General features: G+C 46.8%; 1 pseudogene; it reads right to left on the bottom strand.

Annotated features, from left to right (window-relative positions):
• Nucleotides 1-11,745: 11,745 nt before the first annotated feature.
• On the bottom strand, nucleotides 11,746-22,315 carry LOC123083818 (uncharacterized; annotated as a pseudogene).
• Nucleotides 22,316-24,804: the final 2,489 nt, after the last annotated feature.

Raw genomic sequence — 24,804 nt, 5'->3', positions numbered from 1 at the left:
CGGATCTGTGATAGAAGGTGTATCCAATAGTCTCCTTTGGATATCCTATGAAGACACATTTCTCCAATTTGGGTTCGAGCTTATCAGGTTGAAGCTTTTTCACATAAGCATCGCAGCCCCAAACTTTCAGAAACGACAACTTTGGTTTCTTGCCAAACCATAGTTCATAAGGCGTCGTCTCAACGGATTTTGATGGTGCCCTATTTAACGTGAATGCGGCCGTCTCCAAAGCATAACCCCAAAACGATAGCGGTAAATCAGTAAGAGACATCATAGATCGCACCATATCTAGTAAAGTACGATTACGACGTTCGGACACACCATTACGCTGTGGTGTTCCGGGTGGCGTGACTTGCGAAACTATTCCGCATTGTTTCAAATGTACACCAAACTCGTAACTCAAATATTCTCCTCCACGATCAGATCGTAGAAACTTTATTTTCTTGTTACGATGATTTTCAACTTCACTCTGAAATTCTTTGAACTTTTCAAACGTTTCAGACTTATGTTTCATTAAGTAGATATACCCATATCTGCTTAAGTCATCTGTGAAGGTGACAAAATAACGATATCTGCCACGAGCCTCAATATTCATCGGACCATATACATCTGTATGTATGATTTCCAACAAATATGTTGCTCTCTCCATAGTACCGGAGAACGGCGTTTTAGTCATCTTGCCCATGAGGCACGGTTCGCAAGTACCAAGTGATTCATAATCAAGTGGTTCCAAAAGTCCATCAGTATGGAGTTTCTTCATGTGCTTTACACCGATATGACCTAAACGGCAGTGCCACAAATAGGTTGCACTATCATTATCAACTCTGCATCTTTTGGCTTCAACATTATGAATATGTGTGTTACTACTATCGAGATTCAATAAGAATAGACCACTCTTCAGGGGTGCATGACCATAAAAGATATTACTCATATAAATAGAACAACCATTATTCTCTGATTTAAATGAATAACCGTCTCGCATCAAACAAGATCCAGATATAATGTTCATGCTTAACGCTGGCACCAAATAATAATTATTTAGGTCTAATATTAATCCCGAAGGTAGATATAGAGGTAGTGTGCCGACTGCGATCACATCGACTTTGGAACCGTTTCCCACACGCATCGTCACCTCATCCTTAGCCAATCTTCGCTTAATCCGTAGTCCCTGTTTCGAGTTGTAAATATTAGCAATAGAACCAGTATCAAATACCCAGGTGCTACTGCAAGCATTAGTAAGGTACACATCAATAACATGTATATCACATATACCTTTGTTCACCTTGCCATCCTTCTTATCCGCCAAATACTTGGGGCAGTTCCGCTTCCAGTGACCAGTCTGCTTGCAGTAGAAGCACTCAGTTTCAGGCTTAGGTCCAGACTTGGATTTCTTCTCTTGAGTAGCAACTTGCTTGCTGTTCTTCTTGAAGTTTCCTTTCTTCTTCCCTTTGCCCTTTTTCTTGAAACTAGTGGTCTTGTTGACCATCAACACTTGATGCTCCTTTTTGATTTCTACCTCCGCAGCTTTCAGCATTGCGAAGAGCTCGGGAATAGTCTTATTCATCCCTTGCATATTATAGTTCATCACGAAGCTCTTGTAACTTGGTGGCAGTGATTGGAGAATTCTGTCAATGACGCAATCATCTGTAAGATTAACTCCCATTTGAATCAAGTGATTATTATACCCAGACATTTTGAGTATATGCTCACTGACAGAACTGTTCTCCTCCATCTTGCAGCTATAGAACTTATTGGAGACTTCATATCTCTCAATCCGGGCATTTGCTTGAAATATTAACTTCAACTCCTGGAACATCTCATATGCTCCATGACGTTCAAAACGTCGTTGAAGTCCCGGTTCTAAGCCGTAAAGCATGGCACACTGAACTATCGAGTAGTCATCAGCTTTGCTCTGCCAGACGTTCACAACATCTGGTGTTGCTCCAGCAGCAGGCCTGGCACCCAGCGGTGCTTCCAGGACGTAATTCTTCTGTGCAGCAATGAGGATAATCCTCAAGTTACGGACCCAGTCCGTGTAATTGCTACCATCATCTTTCAACTTTGCTTTCTCAAGGAACGCATTAAAATTCAACGGAACAACAGCACGGGCCATTTATCTACAATCATACATAAACAAGCAAGATACTATCAGGTACTAAGTTCATGATAAATTTAGGTTCAATTAATCATATTACTTAAAGAACTCCCACTTAGATAGACATCCCTCTAATCCTCTAAGTGATTACGTGATCCAAATCAACTAAACCATGTCCGATCATCACGTGAGATGGAGTAGTTTCATTGGTGAACATCACTATGTTGATCATATCTACTATATGATTCACGCTCGACCTTTCAGTCTATGTTCCGAGGCCATATCTGTATATGCTTGGCTCGTCAAGTATAACCTGAGTATTTCGCGTGTGCAACTGTTTTGTACCCGTTGTATTTGAACGTAGAGCCTATCATACCCGATCATCACGTGGTGTCTCAGCACGAAGAACTTTCACAACGGTGCATACTCAGGGAGAACACTTCTTGATAATTTAGTGAGAGATCATCTTATAATGCTACCGTCAATCAAAGCAAGATAAGATGCATAAAAGATAAACATCACATGCAATCAATATAAGTGATATGATATGGCCATCATCATCTTGTGCTTATGATCTCCATCTCCGAAGCACCGTCATGATCACCATCGTCACCGGCGCGACACCTTGATCTCCATCGTAGCATCGTTGTCGTCTCGCCAATCTTATGCTTCCACGACTATCGCTGCCGCTTAGTGATAAAGTAAAGCATTACAGCGCGATTGCATTGCATACAATAAAGCGACAACCATATGGCTCCTGCCAGTTGCCGATAACTCGGTTACAAAACATGATCATCTCATACAATAAAATTTAGCATCATGTCTTGACCATATTACATCACAACATGCCCTGCAAAAACAAGTTAGACGTCCTCTACTTTGTTGTTGCATGTTTTACGTGGCTGCTACGGGCTTAAGCAAGAACCAATCTTACCTACGCATCAAAACCACAACGATAGTTTGTCAAGTTGATGTTGTTTTAACCTTCACAAGGAACGGGCGTAGCCACACTTGGTTCAACTAAAGTTGGAGAAACTGTCACCCGCAAGCCACCTATGTGCAAAGCACGTCGGGAGAACCGGTCTCGCGTAAGCGTACGCGTAATGTCGGTCCGGGCCGCTTCGTCCAACAATACCGCCGAACCAAAGTATGACATGCTGGTAAGCAATATGACTTATATCGCCCACAACTCACTTGTGTTCTACTCGTGCATATAACATCAACAAATAAAACCTAGGTTCGGATGCCACTGTAGGGTTTCGTAGTAATGTCAAAAAATTTCCTACGCACACGCAAGATCACGGTGATGCATAGCAATGAGAGGGGGAGAGTGTGATCTACGTACCCTTGTAGATCGACAACGGAAGCGTTAACTTGGTTGATGTAGTCGTACGTCTTCACGGCCCGACCGATCAAGCACCGAAACTACGGCACCTCCGAGTTCTAGCACACGTTCAGCTCGATGACGATCCTCGGACTCCGATCTAGCAAAGTGTCGGGGAAGAGTTCCGTCAGCACGACGGCGTGATGACGATCTTGATGTACTACTATCGCAGGGCTTCGCCTAAGCACCGCTACAATATTATCGAGGACTATGGTGGAAGGGGGCACCACACACGGCTAAGAATATGATCACGTGGATCAACTTGTGTCTCTAGGGGGTGCCCCTGCCTCCGTATATAAAGGTTCAAGGGAGGGGGGCCGGCCGGCCAGGAGAGGCACGCCAGGAGGAGTCCTACTCCCTTTGGGAGTGGGACTCCCCCCTTTCCTAGTTGGAATAGGATTCGTGGAGGGGGGGGGGGGGGAAGAGGAGAGAGAGGAGGAAGGGGGGCCGGCCCCCTCTCCTTGTCCAATTCGGACCAAGGGGGGGAGGGGTGCGCGGCCCATCTCTGGCCACCTCTCCTCTCTTCCACTAAGGCCCACTAAGGCCCATATACCTCCCGGGGGGTTCCGGTAACCTCCCGGTACTCCGGTAAAATCCCGATTTCACCCAGAACACTTCCGATATCCAAACATAGGCTTCCAATATATCAATCTTTATGTCTCGACCATTTCGAGACTCCTCGTCATGTCCATGATCACATCCGGGACTCCGAACAATATTCGGTACATCAAAATGCATAAACTCATAATATAACTGTCATCGTAACCTTAAGCGTGCGGACCCTACGGGTTCGAGAACAATGTAGACATGACCGAGACACGTCTTCGGTCAATAACCAATAGCGGAACCTGGATGCTCATATTGGCTCCTACATATTCTACGAAGATCTTTTATTGGTCAGACCGCATAACAACATACGTTGTTCCCTTTGTCATCAGTATGTTATTTGCCCGAGATTCGATCGTCGGTATCCCATACCTAGTTCAATCTCGTTACCGGCAAGTCTCTTTACTCGTTCTGTAATACATCATCCCGCAACTAACTCATTAGTTGCAATGCTTGCAAGGCTTAAGTGATGTGCATTACCGAGAGGGCCCAGAGATACCTCTCCGACAATCGGAGTGACAAATCCTAATCTCGAAATACGCCATCCCAACATGTACCTTTGGAGACACCTGTAGAGCTCCTTTATAATCACCCAGTTACATTGTGACGTTTGGTAACACACAAAGTGTTCCTCTGGCAAACGGGAGTTGCATAATCTCATAGTCATAGGAACATGTATAAGTCATGAAGAAAGCAATAGCAACATACTAAACGATCGGGTGCTAAGCTAATGGAATGGGTCATGTCAATCAGATCATTCAACTAATGATGTGATCCCGTTAATCAAATAACAACTCTTTGTCCATGGTTAGGAAACATAACCATCTTTGATTAACAAGCTAGTCAAGTAGAGGCATACTAGTGACACTCTGTTTGTCTATGTATTCACACATGTATTATGTTTCCGGTTAATACAATTCTAGCATGAATAATAAACTTTTATCATGATATAAGGAAATAAATAATAACTTTATTATTGCCTCTAGGGCATATTTCCTTCATTTATCACTATGGTAATTTAAGAATAAGATTGTCCATCTGATTAGTTGACTAGGATTCACGTCCCAAGTTTCGAACTAGCGCCCTAAAGAATCATATTGTTAATTGATCCATCATTTTTTCATCATCAAACTTATTCTCTACGTGTCCAGCTTGATTAATGATAATTAGCGTTTGGCTTTGCAGCGAAGAATGTTAATTTTTTTTCTCCCATGGGCTGGTGACATGGTGGGTTCATTGTCATTAAATTGGGAAGGCTGGAACAAGAACTCCGCGTTGCATGCGAAGACTCGGCACGGATTTAAAATAATTAAAAGAAGAAATAATCCGCTATTATGAACAGTTGGGAACTCAGATTTGAAACTAAAAGAGCAAATAAATTCGGCAGAAAGAAAGGAATTAGAAGAAGAAATAAATTTCGTGTTCTATCTAATGGGAGAGATGCCCATTAATAAATGGGCAAGGCTAATGTTGTACTCCACCTCTTGATAATGTTGTTTTCAACTTCCCGTGGTATATATAAATCAGTTTTCAATCTCCATGTTTATAATTTTATATGAATTATGAATTATTTAGTGCAGTGTGGAAGTCAGGTTTTTTGCCTGAAGTGTGAATGTAAAGTTAACAACTGATTGATTTCCATCCAATGGGACTGAACTTCATGAATATTAATTTTTGCTCTCTTTTATACTTGATGATTACAACAATAATTTTACTCTTGTTGGTTCATTTTTTGTACTATGATTCGATGGCCATGGTCGAAGAACATGACGACATAGTTTACTACCTGAAAAATGCCCAAGCTCATTGGCGACAATGAAGTGTGTGTAGCTTATGTTCAGTAAGGAGCCTCATACCTTAAAATAATTTTCATTAAGAATTATTATTGTGTGCGATAAATAAGGAAATGCACCACATGATATGTAAAGACATGATTTATGTTGAACCACATGAAGTGAATGTGACGGTTGTTGCAACGCATGAGGAGTTAGAAGTCGGTGCAGAAAAGGGCTTGAGTTTGTTTCTCCCGTTGCAAGGATGGGCATTTGTGCTAGCTTAAGGACCTTGGCGATTCAAAAGTTGTAGGACATGATACATATTATCAGCATTAGTAGCGAACTGTGAGGGTTAGTCCCCTGCCGAGTATTGCATATTTAGTAGTACATGCAAGTCTGCTAGGGGCCTCGAGTTATGCTTTTCTGTGATGATTAGCCCCCTGCCGAGTATTCCATATTACGAGGGAAATACTAGCAAAAAGGCCAAAAATGTCTATTTTCCTCCCGTTGCAACGCACGGGCCTTTTTGCTAGTTATATACTAAAATAAGATGAAGACTTTTAAAATGCAATTGAAACTAAAAGGGCTACGATGTCAACATGGCCTAATTTAATAAAAGCATCCACGGTAGTTTTGGTCCTATAAAGGCAGCCTCCATACACTTCAAGCATCAGAGTCGTTGTCTCTGAGCTTGATGTCCCTCTAGCCTTAAAGTACGTCTCCAACAAATGAATAAAATAAAATCAGTTGGTCTCACATACTGTATCTGAAAGCGTTGTAGCTGGTGTGTTTATTAAGGTATCGATTAGAAGCAAGCTGATCCAAGACGGTCGAACAACACAAAATGATGAGTCAAAAAAGTGAAATCACTGTTTTGAACAAAATGATAAGAACAAACCAATATTTAAGAAATTATTCCAATGCAATTCAGGGTTCGTCTCTGGTAAACCTTTTTTCTGGACACCGCTTCAGGTGAGCTACCAACGTGTGAGACTTGATGAGGCTAATTTGATGCGTGCTCCATGATTGATTATTGGAATGACGACCAGATTATTGGAATGCGTGCTCCATGATCTCTACTAAAAAGGAAAAACATGAACAATGAGCTAAAATCCGGAACCGAAGAAGAAAATTGTGGAAGTTACAATATTTTGTTCAAAATTGTACAATTAAAATATGCCCGTTGCAAACTGGTGAAAAACTATTATCCCCGCATGGATTCATCCTCCTACTAAATGAACACGTTTTCAAGACTCACAGTAGAGATAAATAAAACTTTGAAATTATATACTAAAATGAGATGAGGACTTTTAAAATGCAATTGAAACTAAAAGGGCTACGATGTCAACATGGCCTAATTTAATAAAAGCATCCACGGTAGTTTTGGTCCTATAAAGGCAGCCTCCATACACTTCAAGCATCAGAGTCGTTGTCTCCGAGCTTGATGTCCCTCTAGCCTTAAAGTACGTCTCCAACAAATGAATAAAATAAAATCAGTTGGTCTCACATACTGTATCTGAAAGCGTTGTAGCTGGTGTGTTTATTAAGGTATCGATTAGAAGCAAGCCGATCCAAGACAGTCGAACAACACAAAATGATGAGTCAAAAAAGTGAAATCACTGTTTTGAACAAAATGATAAGAACAAACCAATATTTAGAAATTATTCCAATGCAATTCAGGGTTCGTCTCTGGTAAACCTTTTTTCTGGACACCGTTTCAGGTGAGCTACCAACGTGTGAGACTTAATGAGGCTAATTTGATGCGTGCTCCATGATTGATTATTGGAATGACGACCAGGTTTTTTCTGTTTCAGATCAGCCATGACATACATGTATGTGATGTTCGGATCGGCCATAGGCCATGCGTGCGTCGAGGTTTAATTAGGAGCAAAAATCCCACAGCAGCAGTATGTTAGCTCTGCTCAGCTAGCGAGAGGCTGCAAAAATCCATCCGACGCCACTTTGCTCTGCTTCATGTAGCCGGTTAGCACTGCCGTCCGTCGAGCCGTCCCTGCTGCTCAACTTCTCTCTCCCCCGCACGCCTCCCTCTCCATCTTGCTCCGTCCGTCCGTCGAGCCGACCCCGCTGATCAAACTTGTCTCCCCCCCTCAGGGCTCCGTTGACCTTTGCCCCCTGCTCGCTCGCTGCCGCGGCACACATCCGGCCTCCCCCCGTTGACCTTTGCCCCCTGGACACACCAATCCCTCTTTTTGCCATCTACTTGTTTGATTTCCAAGCTTGCTTGTTGATTTGCTAAGCAACATGTATATAAACTGGACTGATTCGACCTAATGAAGCGAGGTGGGACTATTCTATGGATGCACGATAGTGGAAGGGCTGATCAAACTTTCGCAACCAGGATAACCAACGAATCGTTGATCGATACTAGCTGTGTGATGGCGACCAGGGCGGTGAGTGTCGGTGTTGAGCGTGAGGCCGTGGGCCGGGCCGCCGGGGACGGTCAGCTCGTCCACGTACCCGGTGTTCAGGGACGCATCCGTCACCGGAGCTTCGGCGGCTGCGAGCGGTAGATGAGGTACACGGTGAGCACAGTCACACCGATGACGACCATCGCCAGCCAGAACAAGATGCAGCAGAGAGTGAAACAGAAGGCCGACAGCTGCCTGGCTTTGCCTCCAGCGAGAGGAAGCACCGGGAGCCTTTCCGGAGTCCTCCTCCCCGGCGTCTAGCGAGATGTCCTGGGCTCCTGGCGGCGTTTGCAACGGTGACTCCTGGTGGTCATGGTGCTGGTGCTGCTTCCCGCCAACCTGACCTTCGCCAGCAACTCACCCCAGACAGCAACAGCGCCAGCGGGCCCGACAACTTCCTTGTCAACCAGACCGGCAACGTCTTCCTCTCCTCCCTGTTCGTCTTGTGGGCCTCTGAACCCGCCGGCGGCAGGTACGTCGCCTCCTTCTCCACTGTGTTCCGGATCAACCTCTACCGCACCAACGCGACAAGCAAGGGCGAAGGCCTCGCGTTCGTCGTCGCGTCCAGCAACGGCGGCGGCGGCGGCCTGCCCCCCGGCAGCCACGACGGGTACCTGGGCCTCACCAACGGGTCCATGGACAGCAACCCCGCCAACGGGTTCGCGGCTGTGGAGCTGGACACAGTGAAGCAGCCCTACGACCTCGATGACAACCACGTCAGCCTCGACGTGAACGGCGTCCGCTCCACCCACGCTGCCTCGCTCACGCCCTTCGACATCCAGCTCGCTCCCATTGACACCACGGTCAACGACGGCTTCTACATGGTCTGGGTCAACTACGACGGTGCATCACGGCGCGCGCGGGCGTACGTCGCCAAGAACGGGACCAGGCACGGCGTGGCCTTGCTCGACGCGCCACTGGACCTCTCGGCAGTGCTCCTCGGCAAGCGGGCCTACTTCGACTTCTCAGCGTCCACCAGCGTCAAGTACTAGTTCAACTGCGTGCCCACGTGGAACATGACGGTGGAGAGGCTCCCCGGTTGATATGGGCTGTTTCTTCGCTTGGCCTTTTCTGGATGGGTTGTTTCGTTCGTTTTCTTGATGCCAAACGATGCGAGCGAAATCTATCAATGCTTTAGTACCACCTTGCGTATATGTTTTAAATTTAAACTGAAAGCGTAAATTTATATGAAGAAAGCGTATTGTGACGGTGAACCCACGGAGTCAATCCGTGCTTTATTATTAGGGAGAGACTAGCACATACACCCGTGCGTTGCAACGGGGTAATAAAGATTGACATTATTCTACTGACAAACTCAATCACAATACCTATATGAATTTCATAGAAATTTTGTTAAAAAAATTCCAACTAAGTCAACCATATAATACCCATTTGTGAAAAATTTCCAGCTAGGTTGACCATGTTTATAATATACACATCCTGATCTTTTATCAAAACCACAGAGGTAAGTAAATTCCTATAACTGTAGATAAAACTGCAATATATCCACCTAGATAAAATTGTATTACATCAATTTGTGCACACTCATTGCTCCAAAAAGATTGAGATGTAGTTACCTAACAGAAGTTGACTTCCAACATGAATTCAGTCAATTGCTTGGTATCACCTATACATACAAAAAGAGAAAAGGTCATCGGTCATTTTCCTACATCTTTATATGTCATCTTTGTAGCACAGATGCCCGTGCGCTGCAATGGGAGTAACTTTTGGTGTGGATTCAAATTTAGCGAGAATTGTTCGATTTTGTTCATTTCACCAACTTGCTCGACGCGCACCTTCTTCTAGTAAACTTTGACAAATCCCCCCTTCTTCTGCGCAACTGTGACAAATTATATATCTATATCGATAGAGGAAGGTAAAAAAAAATTGAAAAAAATCCAGTTCCCTCCATATCTTAAAAAGTCACAAATATGGTTTCTCACCCCGCCAAAAAAGGTTACTTTCCTCTCTAATGATTGTTCTTGTGATAGTGTAAACATAATGTAATTGTCGTCGTGTCTGCCAGAGTTTCACTAAAAGGAAAAAAAGAAAATTAGCTAAAATTAGGAACCGAGGAAGAAAACTATGGAACTTAGAAACTTTTGTTCAAAATTGTACAATTAGAAATCTTGATTTTATCTAAAAATCAGATTAATAACAGAAAGTTCAAGTATAAAATAAAATAATTTAATGTTGGATTTCCTACTAATTAATTTTATGACATGCATATATATGCCCGCTTTTTAAGTAGGAAGGCAATCAGCGACAATAATTATCCCCGCGGGCATGTTGCTTTTTTTTAGATCTGCATCTCCACTTTTAAGTAGGAAAGCAATCAAGTTGCACTAATTAAATCATTGCCTTCCCGTGGAGTCAACTTCTTCATTTGCCTTTTTTTCTTGGCGTTATTTCTTCCTTTCTTGTCTTTCTAATTGCCGATAATCATTTATTTCTTAGATTCTCGGGGCAGCTATGCTTATTTTTCAATAAATTCATAACCTAACACATTCACGGCTTTAGCCTAGTCGGTTGTGCACGTTGAGATGAAACAGCAGGTCATGGGTTCGCTCCCCATGAAAATCAACTAATAATTTAAAAATAAATCAACTAATTTTTGCGCTGCGCTCCTCTACAATCTCGGCCCATATGCAAGGGCAAAGTTGTTGCTCACAATCTAGGCCCATGTAGGGCAAAGCCCATAACGATAGGAAAACAAATAAGAAATTCATAACCTAACACATGCATGGCATTAGGCCGTCGGTTTTGTACGTTGAGATGAAAACAACAGGTCATGAGTTCGATCCCCATGAAAATCAACTAATTTTTGCGCTGCGCTGTCGTTGCTCACAATCTCGGCCCATGTGGGGCAAAGCCCATGACGGTAGAAAAACGTAATTTATCGAATTTATATCGATGGCAATATTAGTACCACCTCGTGTATATGTCTTAAATTTAAACTGAAAGCGTAAATTTACAGAAAGAAAGCGTATTGTGACGGTGAACCCACGGAGTCAATCCGTGCTTTATTATTAGGGATAGACTAGCACAGATGCCCGTGCATTGCAACGGGAAGAAAAAAAATCTCACTCGCCCATATGTAGCCTCCAAGTCTTAGGCAGGACCGCCAATTGTGTGTAAACAACCCCACCATGGCTACGATGTGAGACACGCCTGCGACGTCCCAACAGTAATGCAAGACACATCTGCCCTTCTCCCGCTAGAGCAATTCCACCCCTCCACCACAGGAACTCTGGATCATCCTCCCTCGTGATCCATGCAGCAGCACCAACAGGACGCACACCTAGCATAGAGAACCCAAGAATTACATAGGGAGGTTAGGGTATAATAACCGAAGATTCCTTGCAGTCCTCGGATGAGAGAGGAGGATTTATGAGCGTTTGAAGAGTTTGGAGAGTTCTGTCCAAATTAGCAAGAAAAAGAAGGGGTTCAAGCCGACTAATAAGCCTTGTATGGAACCAAGGTAGCAATATCTCTCACTTTCCATCTTTAGTAGAAGCACACAAAGCAGATTTAACAGTTGATTTCACATTCCACTTACTTTCTACTGTGTAAGTGAGAATGGCTACTCCAATAAGTAACAAACTATTAAATCCATCTAAAAGTTGTACATCGAGACTGAGTTATGGTGATTGCAAGTTTTATTCAGCTACCTTGAGCAATTATTATCCAAAGACGCATCTTATATTTTAAAAATTGACATGGATAATTACTATTTTCTTGAACCCGGGACATTATTCTCATGTACTTGGAACAATATTCTTGAAAAGAATGCTTGATTTACTAACAATCACATGGCGATGGCTCAGTAGACTTGATAAACAATTGTTATTGTCCAAGTCGAGGAGCTAGCACAGGATGATGTGAGAGCCGCCTGGACAGATAATCATTAATTGTATCTACTGGTCTAGTAGCACCTGGCACCGTCCCAAAGATCTCAGTTTCGGGTATGATGCAATGAAGCCTCTATGGTTACCCTGGTAAACATGTAAACATGATAAATCCAAAAATGCCTAACCATTAATACATTGGTAGCCTGCAAGTATTTCTTAGCTCTAACCCTCCATGTTCAACAGCATGCTCTGGGCAACACCTCAGAAGGTACTAAATTTGTGTAGGACAAACAAAATATAGAGTTAGTAATGCCATTCAACATTATTAATTGGTTTTTAGTTCTAGAGATATAGGATTATCTTAGGAAACCTTTCACTGTTGTTTCACTAACCTGTTGTTCAATATTCCAGAAGCCATAAAGACGTCGTAGTAGCCGTTGGCAGCATTGTAGCCATAACTTGTATTGCCATTTGAATACACCTTCAGACAACAGTATAATTAAATGCATGTTAGCCATAATTTATCCTCGAGTAGATAACAGTTCACCAGAAAAAAAATGTGTAAGATGTAACCTACCGCACGAACACCTTACTTGATAGGTTATACTTGCGTCCAGCGAACACCTTGTTTGATGATTAAGTAGAAATATAATCTCCGGCAGAAATCATCAACATTCCCTAAAAAACTCAATATTTCTACATATAAATAATTATCATATTACAACCTGATCAGAGAACATGAAGCAGACCATAATTGTGAAACACTGAAGATTATGTGGCCTTGTTGATTCCAGCGTGAAGGGCAAGGAGCAGAGGGGCATACCTGGTGGTTGTCGTCGGGCCATCGTGTACGACATGGCCTACCTGCAAGTCGTTGGGAGGGTGTCGTAGATGTTGCTGCAAGTTCCGGCTCCTCTGCTGCAGCTGCGGGAGCTCGGCGCGTCGCATCTATAACCAGCATTCCACTGGGAACAACTTCAAAAGTCCAAGCAAGATTTTTTTCACGCATGCTTTTGGAATTGGTTAACATAGAGGCCTAGGCACATATTTGATAACACAAAAACACGGAGACAACCATTACCACTAATAATGAGTGGAAGGTGATTTAGTTTCTAAGCATAAAACTGAATTAGCTTAACTGATCATGCTTATGCCTCTCATTTAGCAAAAACTCCCTCTGTACCATAATGAGTTGAGCTCCTAGAACGACATCTATTATGATACAGAGGGAGTATAATTCTTGTGTATTTGGTGCCTGAAACTTGTACCAACTAAAACTATTCTCGGAAGACAGTTTTGAACATCAATTTTTAGTCTAATGGATAACAATAAAGATTACAATAATTTAGATGCATATATTTGGTGCACTTAATTCATCTCAGAGAAACTCACAATTCGCTGGAAAAATAATGCCAAGCCCAATAGTACTGAGCCTTACCATTCAATTCCTGTTCTTGATCTCACTCTGCCATCATCTTTGCTCTGGCCGAGCTCGCCGTAGTAGTCCCTCACCAACGATCTCAAACAGTACTGCCCAGGTTACCTCACCAACCAGAGAGACACTTGATCATTGTGTTCACAGATGAGTTGGATGAATGTGAAACTGAACCCAGCTGAAAAATAATGAAAATCTGAACTAAACTGACCCAAAATCAAATCTAAGCCTTTCTATGCATGGCAATGGAGATGAGTTGGATGAATCTGCAACTGAATTCAACTGAAAAACAATGAAAACCTGACCAAAACTGAACCAAAATCAAAATTGGAATAATGAAAATCTGAACTAAACTGAAGAAAAATAAAAATCAGAGCCTTTCTGTGTGTGGTAATGGAGATGCGTTGAATGAATCTGCAACTGAATTCAACTGAAAAAATCATGGAAACCTGAACAAAAGGGAGGATCATATACAGCTACATAATTTTAATCTGAGTGGAGTTGGTCATGCCGCATGTAGACCGTGGCGTTGTGCTGCTGTGTGCAAACCATGGAGTTTCGAGTTGCTGCCTCTATGCCCATAGCTCTACGGGTGCCTGCAGCAGCGCAGCCATCTCCTCATCGGTGATGGCGCCCAGCCGCACGAGCTCCACGTCAAACACCTCAGCCATCCACTCCTCGCGCACCACCGACTATACCAACGACGTACGGCAGGTCGAGCGCGCCGCCGACATCGTCCTGCATGGATGCGTGTGTCGGGGACTTGCAGGTAAGGAGCTCCAGTAGGAGCACTCCCAGGGAGTAGACGTCCGCCTTCAGCGTGGGCTGCCATGTGTCCAGCACCTTCGGGGCGCGGTAGCCGCCGGCGCCTGCGATGGCGAATGTGCGCGCAGATGGGGTGAGTCGGGGAGCGCGTGCATGCTCCCCCGTCTCCGCCGATCTCGGCCGCGCCTGTTGCTGCTGCTGCTGCTGGCGGCGGCAGCGGTTGCTGCTACATAATGGGATTGTCTTCGAGCCCGATGATGGATCGCGATGAAGACGGGGAGGAAGGCCGGCGAGGTCGGGATGGCGCGGATCCGGCTGCAGGAGGTCGATTCCGGCCTGATCCGGGCGAGGCGGCGTTAGTCGTTGGCCATGGTTGCTCCTGTAGAAGAAGTGAGAGGCAGTCCTTGTGTGTGAGAGAGAAACAGAGGGGAAGGAAACGGAGAAGAGGGAGAGCAGGGAGAGAGGTGCGAGGCGTGGAGGTCCGGCGGCGCGGCAGCCGGTGGCGAGGCCGAGCACGAAGGCGGCGGGGCAGCAAGGGGCTCCGGATCGGCGGGGGAAAACAACAACGCAGCCGGGATATATACAGATAGATTAGTTCCACTTTGGATATGGTAAATAAATATAGATGTGTTACAGAAAAAAAACTGAAAGCGTAAATTCATGAGAAGAAAGCGTATTGTGACGGTGAACCCACGGAGTCAATCCGTGCTTTATTATTAGGGATAGACTAGCACAAATGCCCGTGCATTGCAACGGGAGAAAGAAAATCCTCGGACCCTTTTACAAAATGAACCCAATGTGTAGAACACAAGATTGAATCTGGTTGTGCAGATGTGGTAGCGATAAAAGATCTCAAGTGTGGATGTTTGCCCCCTTGTCTTCGCGGACTTGAAGCTTACACATAATTTTGAGTTCACATATATGTTGTTTATCCTTAATTCTCCATGGGTGGAAGTGCTTAAGCGGCAAGCTCTGACAAATTTTACATACTACAAAAAAATTGGGTGCAATAACATCAGAGGGGAAATTCAGTAATTAGTATCTGAAAAATTAGTGACATGCATAAGTGAAGTTTGTTTACTTGATGTTTCGTACGTATATATATAATAGCTGGTTACTTTATTTATAAAATAGGGTAAAAGCTTATTTCGAGAGATACGTATCGTAGCCATATATAGTATTGCGTTTGCCTTGAACACTAAATTCAGTCTTTCAAAAGAAAATCTGTAGCCATAGTGAAGCCTTCTGGCATGCGCATGAACCAAACACTACATTAGCTTCCCTTTGAATTATGAAGGCACCAACTACAAGTTATGTAAGTGTATGAAAACCAATCATCAAAGCTGCAAAAAAAATGCATCAGAAACAGAAACCAATGTAGGAGAAAAGCACTGGCATCATCACGGTCATGCTCATGACCAAAACACACGAAAGATTGGCTCGCTAGAAGCCGTCGACAGTATCACGCACATAGAGCGTGCCGGCTGGCCGTTCCAGCCTATGCATAACACGCAGGCAACATCACCACGACACCTAATCCGCCGGCCCGCCTAAATCACGGCCACCGCACGCGTTGGCTGCCATGCTGCCACGTAACCTGGTTGTTGCTGTCGCAAGCGCTGGCTCCCACCATCGCGCATGCACCCAGCTGCTTGATGCCACCGTCGTGCACTGGCTGTCGCCCGCCAGATGCCACCTCCGCTGGGCCGACAGCACTGCTCCTCCCAGTCCCCGGCGAGCAGAGGCGAATCCTGTACGACCCGTTTGTGAGAGAGCTCGTCGTGGGGGTGGCCCACCTGACAGCCTCCTCTTGCGGCCGGGTCGCACGTACGATCCGATCGTACAGGATTATTTTGCGGCGAGCACCCCTACCTTGCCGTCTTCTCCTTCCATCCTCCATCAGGAGCCTGACCGCAAGGCTTGTCGCCTCGTCAGCCACGTCTTCGCGCGCCTGTGCGCTGAAGCTCAGGAAAAAAACTCGTAAGGCGAGCGGTGCGAACTTGGTGGCTATCGGGATCACTCCTAGCCGGCGCATGGAGTCTCCTCTCGACGGCTCTCCGCTGCCCTACCTGCTCTGAGTTCATCGTTTTTGTCAATCTGAAATTGAGTTGAGTTGCTGGCTGCTCTTGGTAGGTGAGAGGGAAGATCCATGGAGGGAGATTACAGAGAAAGGCTGAGTGTTAGACTATGTATAGCTTCTGTACTATTGTACGTATTGTAACACATCCATTATATATAATGAAATAAGCCACCCCTAGAGGGTTGCGCTGGTTCCCCCAAAACTTATTGTCTTACATGGTATCACGCTAGGTTACGATCGCTTCCGCTTTCAAACCCTAATACCCGCACCGCCGCCGTAGCCGCAGCCGCCGCCGCCTTCACCGCCGCCATGTCGAGCGCCGCCACCACCGGTTCCACTGCTGCGGGGTTCCTCCCGGCCTCTCTTGCGGCTCTGCTCAACCTCCCGCTCGATGCCGTCGCCGTTCCGGCTCCGATCGGGACCAGGAGCATCGGCTCCGTCTACTCCACGCCGCCGGCGCCCTTGCTTGGGCGCGACCTCGTGGTCCACACCGCGGCGCCGCCGTCCGCTGCGGACTCCGCGGGCGTCGTCGCGCCGCTCCTGCCGCAAGCGGATCACACCGCCCCGCTGGCGGGGTTGGCGGCGTCCGCCCCGGCCGCGGGTCTTGCGACGTCTGACCCGGCCGCGAGCTTTGCGGCGTCCGCCCTGGCTGCGGTCCCGCCTCCTCCCGCATCGGCTTCGGTGCCTCCGGCTGCCTCCATGGTGTTTGCACCCCAGGCAGCCCCCTCGATGGGATCGTCTTCGCCGCCGCCGTTTCACTTCGGTCATCTCATCACCATCAAGCTCTCCGCCGACAACTACATCTTCTGGCGTGCGCAGGTTCTCCCGCTCTTGGGGAGTCACTACCTGCTAGGCTACGTCGACGGATCGCTTCCCTGCCCACCCGCACTGGTAGACAGCGTGCACGGTCCGGTCTACAATCCGGCCCATCGCGTCTGGACGGGGCAGGACCAGGCGAACCTCTCCTCCATCTAGGGGTCGCTCTCGCCGGTAGTTGCCGGACTTGTTGTCTTCGCGAAGACGTCTCATGAGGCCTGGACCATCCTTGAGCGAACCTTTGCAGCGCAGTCCCAGGCTCGTGTCTCTGCACTCCGTCGTCAGCTTGGAGAGTGTCAGAAGCTTGACTCCACTGCCACTGAGTTCTACAACAAGGTCAAGGGCCTCGCCGACACATTGGCCTCCATTGGACAGCCCCTCACCGACTCCGAGTTCAACTCGTTTATTGTCAATGGTCTTGATGAGGAGTATGATGCCTTAGTCGAGATCATCAACGAGCGGGGCAACTCGACACCCATGCTGGCACACGAGGTTTTCTCTCGGCTCCTTCTCACTGAGCAACGGGTCGAGACACGCCGCTCCAGGGGCACTGGCTCCCTCTCGGCCAACGCCGCCACCAAGGGTGGCCGCTCTTCTTCATCACCCCGGTCTCCCTTGGGGCTGCCACCGTCGCCCGCCTCGGCCCCCCACCTACTGCGACCTTACCGGGGGCTGGCGGTCCACGTGTGTGCCAGCTTTGTGGCCGCGATGGGCACTGGGCCTCCAAGTGTCATAAGCGCTTCCAGCGAAGCTTCCTTGGTCTTGGCAATGACGGCAAAGATACACGCAACAATGCCCGTCAGGTCGCCATGGCTGATCGTCCCGCGCCGCAGAAGCAACAGGGACACACTCAGTCCTACTCCATCGATCCACACTGGTACATGGACTCTGGGGCGACAGAGCATCTGACCAGCGAGATGGGGAAGCTTCACACTCGTGAACCCTATCATGGCTCCGACAAGATCCACACCGCCAATGGAGCAGGTATGCACATCTCTCATATTGGTCAAGCATCTCTTCTCACTAGACATGCCAATAGGAGTCTTCAGCTTCGCAATGTTCTTCGAGTTCCATCTGTGACCCGTAATCTTCTTTCAGTTCCTAAACTCACACGTGATAATAATGTGCTTTGTGAATTTCACCCTTTTGATCTTTTTATTAAGGATCGGGGCACGAGGGACATTCTTCTTAGTGGGCGGTTGTGCCAGGGCCTCTACCGTCTGGAGCATCCTGGCGTCGCCCGTGTTTTCAGTGGAGTTCGGGTCTCTCCGTCACAGTGGCATGCTCGTCTTGGTCACCCGGCCACACCTATTGTCCGTCATATTTTGCGTCGTCATGAGCTTCCTAGTTTGTCTAGTAATAAAGATGTAGCAGTGTGTGATGCTTGTCAGCAGGGGAAGAGTCATCAACTTCCTTTTTCGGAGTCCAGTCGTGAGGTGAAACATCCTTTAGAACTTGTGTTTTCAGATGTATGGGGTCCTGCTCAGACTTCTGTCAGTGGTCATAATTACTATATCAGTTTCGTTGATGCTTATAGTCGCTTTACCTGGCTTTACCTTATTAAACGCAAATCTGATGTGTTTGATATTTTTGTTCAGTTTCAAAAACATGTTGAACGTCTTCTCAAGCACAAAATTGTTCATGTCCAGTCGGACTGGGGGGGGGGCGAGTATCGCAACCTCAACTCCTTCTTTCAGTCGCTTGGGATAGCTCATCGTTTAGCATGTCCACATACACATCAGCAGAATGGTTCAGTCGAACGTAAGCTTCGTCATATTGTTGAAGCTGGTCTTACTCTTTTGGCCCATGCATCTGTTCCGTTTCGATTTTGGAGTGATGCTTTCACCACTGCATGCTTTCTCATCAACCGTACTCCCACTCGTGTTTTAAACATGAAGACTCCCATTGAGGTTCTCCTTAATGAACAACCTGATTATACCTTTTTCAAGGTATTTGGGTGTGCTTGCTGGCCGCATCTTCGTCCATATAATAAGCGCAAGCTTGAGTTTCGTTCTAAGAAGTGTGTTTTTCTTGGCTATAGCTCTCTTCATAAAGGTTACAAATGTCTTCATGTTCCCACTAATCGTGTCTATATATCTCGGGACGTCGTGTTTGATGAGCATGTTTTTCCCTTTGCCAAACTTCATGTATCCACTCCATCTCTGCATTCATCCTCTGTTGCTTCTGACCAATTTGATGATGTTGCATACTCTCCTTTGCTGTTACCTAACCATGGTGCAGGAACCGGACGTGGGGCTCGTTTGGAGCTGTTGGAGGATTCACCATCATCATCGCCGCCTCCTGATGGGCACGTCGATCGCCCTATGTTGCATGGCATCGATTCGCGTGCCCATGCATGGTCACCCGAAGAGCCCATCGCGCCGAGCATCTCCACTGCTCGGTCCGCTACGCCAGCGACCGCCGAGTCTCCGGCGGCTCGGCCCTCTTCGCCAGCGGCCACCGAGTCTTCAGCGGCTCGGCCTGTCACGCCGTCTTCGCCCGCGGCTCGGCCCGTCACGCCGTCTTCGCCTGCAGCTCGGGTCCGCGACGCCGTCCTCACGTCGCCTTCATCCGCGGATCGGCCCGCGACACCGGCCGCGCCATGGCCCACTATGCCGGGCTCGCCATCGGCCCGGTCTGTGACGCCGGCGTCGCCAGTTGCTTCGTCTGCTCTGCCGGTTTCGCCGGTGGGCCGGCCTTCTTCGCCGACCGAGCCCGAGGCTACTGTGTCTGGCTCCTCGTCACCGGCTGACTCGTCAACATCACCGTCCTCCAACCCATTGCAGGCTGCTCCGTCGACCTCGGTGGTTCCTGTGTCCCGACCACATACACGCAGTCGCAGTGGCATTTTCAAACCTAAGGAACGTAAGGATGGTACGGTTGCTTGGTTGGCTGCTTGTTTGGCTGCTGCTGTTGCGGATCCATCTTCTGAGCCTCGCTCATATCAGGCTGCCCTGCGCATTCCACATTGGCGAGAGGCTATGGAGCAGGAGTTTCATGCTCTCCTTCGTAACAAGACATGGACTCTCGTTCCTCCACCACCACGGGTAAATGTTATTGACTCAAAATGGGTATTCAAAGTGAAGAAGCATTCGGATGGATCTATTGAGCGTTACAAAGCGCGACTTGTTGCTCGCGGTTTTCGGCAGCGCCATGGTCTTGACTATGAGGACACCTTCAGTCCTGTCGTCAAGCCTACCACTATTCGGCTTCTTCTCTCCATTGCTGTTTCTCGTGGTTGGTCACTTCGTCAACTTGATGTGCAGAATGCTTTTCTACATGGATTTTTGGAGGAAGAGGTTTATATGAAACAGCCGCCTGGTTTCTCTGATCCTGATCGTCCTGACTATATCTGTCGTCTCTCCAAAGCACTATATGGTTTGAAGCAAGCTCCTCGTGCCTGGCATGCCCGCCTTGCCTCTGCCCTTCGTGCTCATGGGTTTGTGCCGTCCACTGCTGACACTTCATTATTTCTTCTACAGAAGCCAGAAGTCACTATGTATCTTTTGGTATATGTCGATGATATTATCCTTGTCAGCTCTTCTCAGTATGCTGCTGATGCTCTTGTCTGCTCTCTTGGTGCTGATTTTGCGGTCAAAGATCTTGGGAAGCTTCACTACTTTCTTGGAGTTGAGGTCACTTCTCGTGCTACTGGTCTTGTCCTTACGCAGAAGAAGTACTCCTTGGAGTTGTTACAAAGAGCGGGCATGCTGAAGTGCAAACCGACCACCACACCCATGTCGTCTACCGACAAGATAACAGCTGTTGATGGTGAGCTTTTGTCTCCTGCGGATGCCACAGAGTACAGGAGCATTGTTGGTGGACTTCAGTACTTGACGATCACGAGACCAGATATCTCTTATGCTGTTAACAGGGTTTGTCAGTATCTTCAGGCTCCCAGAGATACTCATTGGGCTGCTGTTAAACGCATTCTTCGTTATGTTCAGTTCACCCTGACATTTGGTATGCATATTCGGCCGACTTCCTCTCGGGTCCTTTCGGCCTTCTCTGATGCAGATTGGGCTGGTAGCCCAGATGACAGGCGATCCACGGGGGGTTATGCAGTATTCTTTGGCCCTAATTTGATCGCCTGGAGTGCTCGGAAACAGGCTACTGTGTCACGTAGCAGTACTGAAGCTGAGTACAAGGCTGTGGCTAATGCTACTGCAGAGATTATTTGGGTGCAGTCTTTGCTTCAGGAGTTGGGTTTGTCTCAACCACAACCTCCTATTCTTTGGTGTGATAACATCGGTGCTACATACCTTTCTGCAAATCCAGTATTTCATGCCCGAACGAAACACATTGAAGTTGACTATCACTTTGTACGGGAACGTGTATCACAGAAGCAACTCCAGATCAAGTTTATCTCATCTAAGGATCAATTTGCAGACATCTTCACTAAGCCTTTACCTCTGCCACAGTTTGAGGCTTGTAGGCGCAATCTTACCCTTCTCAGTTCTTTAGAAAGTGGCTAAGATTGAGGGAGGGTGTTAGACTATGTATAGCTTCTGTACTATTGTACGTATTGTAACACATCCATTATATATAATGAGATAAGCCACCCCTAGAGGGTTGTGCTGGTTCCCCCAAAACTTATTGTCTTACACTGAGAAAAGAGAAGAATAGAAGCAGGGAAAGCAGAGGAAAGGATGAAATCTTAATCTTGAACTTGGTGTCGGATGCCGTGGGCCTAGTTGGGGCGCAGCTGGTAGAAGATCGAGCCGCCGAGGAGGAATTTGCCGCCGAGTCCTTGCTCGGCGCCGCCGCATCGTCAGGTCGTGGCATCTTCGATGCGGATCCCCGTGCCCTGGCTCCCGACTGCTCGCCCGCCTAAGGCGATGATCTTGGCTCTCCGCCAGCGCTCCTTCGTGGCCTCTCTCGGTTTGACCTCGATTTTATCCTCTTTCTCAATCCGATCTCTCTATTTGAGAAACGAATTTGATCCCGGGTTTGATTCCACGTCGGGGAGGACATACATGATCACCTTTACCTGGACTCCTCGAAGAAATTAAAGAGGGATGGAAGCTTCAAGAGAGTTCGAGCACCATCTCCAGCACCGTCCGCTTCGATGCCGACCATCGTCGGTCCCTGCATCATGCCAGACGACCTCGGCGTTGACCAAGCGCTCAATCTAGAAGCCCACACGCTCGCCCGTGGGTAATTTTCGGAATTTGTACCACCTCATTTATATTATAATTTTGTCTATATAAATTGTAAAAGCGTATTATGCCATGAGAAAAAGCGTATTGTGGCGGTGAACCCACGGAGTCAACCCATGCTTTATTATTATTAGGGAGAGATTATTATATATATATATAGCAAAAAGTCCCGTACGTTGCAACGGTTATAAAATATAAATTTAAGGGTTTATGTGGTATTTGAGAGTTTACCTTCCATAATGCATTATTGAGGTGTACTCCCTCCATTCCTAAATACAAGTCTTTTTAGAGATTTCAATATGAACTACATATAAGCAAAGTGAGTGAATCTAAATCCTAAAGTATGTTTATATACATCCGTACGTAGTTCATATTAAAATCGCTACAAAAGACTTATATTTAGAAAGGGAGCGAGGGAGTAGCTTCCAATTCGCATGCTTCTGCCTTGCCCTATCTTTATTTTTAATGCAAAATTGCTATGCAGCCATGCCACTATCAATATGCACTTTCTTTGTTGATTAGCAATACCAACATATGTCCACTAAAGCATTATCTGTTTGCAATATTCTACTAAAAAATTAACACTTGACATCAGAAACCACTCCAAATATATAGTGAAATTGCAATCATATTTCGGGTCATCAATTTAATTAGATAAATTAAATTATTCTAAATATGCATGTCTATGTGATGACCAAGCAAGATGTCAATCTGAGCACGTCGAAATAGATTCAATATGCTACTATATATATCATGACCAAAAATAGATGGATTATATGGAAAAAAATAGTGTAAAAAGAATGAAGTAGAAAATATCAACTGCTTAAAAATTACCAGACGTGGCAGATGCCAGGGAGCCTCCATAGCAAGCAGCACGGACATGATGGAGCCAGGAGGTAAACCATGGGATGTAAATATTCATCTGCTCCACGGGACTATATTTAGCACACTGTTTTGTGTTTTTCCAGCCCACTTGCACTCATAATTTTCCCATAAAATATAAACTTTCTAGCGGAGCTCTATGTTTTTTTACGAAAAGAAGGTTTACCCCGGCCTCTATATCAGAACGATGCATACGGCCATATTATTGATAATCAAAATGTCCAACAGACTGCGGTAGCTAGTAACAATAATCCTAGACCTACGGGCCAGGCAAGTTACGGAAGCCCTTTGCTAATTCTCTTCGGCCCCCCTATTTTCACCGGGGTGGCCCCGCTTCCTCCCCTTCTTGTCAATCAAACCATGCCATGTCAGCGTGTAATTAGTCTCAGCTTGTAAATGTCCATACGTGTAATTAGTCTCAGCCTGTAAGTGTCCGTAATTAGTCATGGTTTTTCTCCGTTAAATTTCCATATGCCTGTAATTAGTCATGGACTTTCTCCGTTGAATCTGCATGTGCATGTCAAATTCCTGAACATAAAGCCTGTCCACCTGCCATACCGATCACTAAAAATTGAAACTTTAGTATTATGCTTCAAATTTTACCTGCCATACCGATCATTGCTTAGAAACTTTGGACAATGATTAGTCAAGGAGATACTACCCCATCAAACTTGTACTTGGTGCATACTCCATGGCCCATGCACGCACACCGTGTATGTACGCTGCTCAGGGCTCATGTGGCCACGAGAGCGTATTCATGGAGGGAGGCCATGGGGATGAGCAACACGCCAACACCACGTGCACCTCCGTCGCCATGTGAGCTTTACTGCCGAGATGATTTAGAAGGACACTGAAGGCTCCTCTACATCCTTCTCCTCGCCAGCGCCATGCCCAAACGCGCAGTCGCTGCCCTCACTCCCAAGCCTGTACCATGGCTATCTACCATGGCTGCAGCTGTCGCGCCCCTCGCCGTAGCCTGCACCTCGCCGTGGACCCCGGCCTCCTTGAGCCCCCTGGCTCGCACCAATCTGATGAGCCTTCTCTTTCCTCCCTTCTCCCATGTCCATCATGGACGCTGGTCTTTTTTCTACTGCCAGGCCCGAGCTCACCTCGAGTCTTCCGGCCAAAGGCCTCCACTGTGACCAGCCTTTGTCATGACTCATGAGTCTCCTGCCGGCTCTGCCTGCTGCTTCCCGGCACCTTGTTGCTGCTCCGGCCATCACCACGACATCGAATGCCCGCATGCTGTGCCCTCTAACTAAACCTCCAAGTCCACCCCAAGCCCCCTTGCTGCTCCACGGCCACGGGCCCTCGACCTTGCACCATGTACCACCGACCTGAGGCCAGGCCTTTTGCCAAGTCCTATTCGCCAGAATACGCGACAACAGCGGTGTTGGAGACATGACCAGCCAGTGGCCGCAGCTGCAGCATCCGCTAAAGCTTTCGGCAGCTCGGCAAGGGGGGAACCTGGCGAGGGGAGCGGGAGGGGGGTTGGGGAGTACTCGCCGGAGTGAGGAGCGGGGCTGC

Source organism: Triticum aestivum, chromosome 4A, assembly GCF_018294505.1.
Source record: "Triticum aestivum cultivar Chinese Spring chromosome 4A, IWGSC CS RefSeq v2.1, whole genome shotgun sequence".
Taxonomy (NCBI): Eukaryota; Viridiplantae; Streptophyta; class Magnoliopsida; order Poales; family Poaceae; genus Triticum; species Triticum aestivum.
This window is presented reverse-complemented; position numbering and strand designations above follow the sequence as displayed.